The sequence below is a fragment of the Pteropus alecto genome, unplaced genomic scaffold, assembly GCF_000325575.1.
Source record: "Pteropus alecto unplaced genomic scaffold, ASM32557v1 scaffold115, whole genome shotgun sequence".
Classification (NCBI taxonomy): Eukaryota; Metazoa; Chordata; class Mammalia; order Chiroptera; family Pteropodidae; genus Pteropus; species Pteropus alecto.
Window position 1 is genome coordinate 2,073,273 of NW_006436814.1, and position 1,587 is coordinate 2,074,859.

Below are 1,587 nucleotides of genomic sequence, written 5' to 3' on the forward strand. Positions count from 1 at the left end.
TGTGCTTCAGGGAGTCTTAAAAATTCATTTTCTGTCCTATGGTTTTTGAATGTCATAAATTAGATTATTATATGCCACGAAGCCACCTTAAATCTGTTTTGGACAAACGAACGTGACAAACAGAGACTCATGGACATGGACAATAGACTAATGGTTACCAGAGGGTAGGGGGTCGGGGGAGGGGTGAGGTAGATGGGGTCCAAGGGGTCAAATATATGGTGACAGAAAGAAATCTATGTGTGATAAACACACAATGCAATATATATATATATATATGTATGTATAATCACACATCTTACTGTTGAAGTGTACACCTAAAACTTACTGGATTTTGTTAACCAATGTCACCATAAAAAAAAAAAAAAAAAAATTAAATCCTGGCTGCCCTTGCTGTGGATTCTCCTCCTAGCCTCCCGGTCCTGTGCAGGTGACTTGAGGCCAGAGTGAGGCCTCACTTAGCCATGATCAGAAACATCCTGCACCCCTAGTCCATGAGGGATAGAAGGATTTAAGCCTGAGTTTATTTACCCTTAGCTTTTATTATTGTTATTCTTATTTTAGGACTTGGGATAAAAAGGCCCATAGAAACAAAAGCATAAAACAGCTTTTACTGAGCAAACATTATGCTGATTTATTTGTGAGTGAAATCTGAACCATATGGTCTAGACTCCCTTAAAATGTGCGAGAGGCTCAGGATTAAGGGAACAGGCCCTTGGCAAACTTGTTTTGTGTTTCACTAAACACGTGTGAACAAAATAGAACAAGGGCGCTCAGTGGCCTCATAGTCTCTGGGTGCTGACTGTGTGTAGAACATCGAGCGTGGTGATTTGTGTCCCTCACCTCCCTGAATCATCCCGACAATCTTAGCCAACACAAGCACGACGGTGGCACTTATTGCCTGCAGGAAATGTGGGCAAATGGGGAAGATCTGGAACCCAGGCTTCGTCCAGCAGTGACAACCGTTCCTTCCAAAATTTCCTGACTGGGAAAGAGATGGGCACGCGGACCTGTGGCCTGCAGGTGCGTTGATCTCAGATCACGGAGAGCCAGCTGCACATTGTCTCTGATGAGCTCCTCACAGCAGACACGGAGAGTGAGGTCTTGCTGGCCTCAGGGGGCGTGTACCACCGAGTCTTGGAAAGAAACGGGTATTTGCTGAGTCACGTGCTGCCCATAACCACCAGGATGATGTCAATCTCGTTCATGGGTTGAAGCTTCTGATTTGCCATAAGAAATCTCAGAGGACCTGCCCTCTGTCTGGAAAGGTGGCCGAGGAAAGCCATTCTGTTTCCGCTCCTTTACGAGTCCTCGCAGACATCCAGTTCTGTGTCATTGGCTTGTCAGGTGGCATTTTTCAGTTTCTTGAATTACAGGCCTTTTGTTCCGAATGAACTGTAGAGAATGGCCAGCTGTGACCTCGATCGACCCCTCGAGTGGGCCAGTCTTGTGTCATTTTTTAACCTATTCCAGGGGAACTGCCCTTTTGGTGCCAGGTGACATTGCTATGGAGATCCAGTTGCTGGGGGGCACGCACTTCTGGTTGAGCTGAGCTCCTGACAGGTCAGAGGGGAAGGAAGGGTGTGTCTG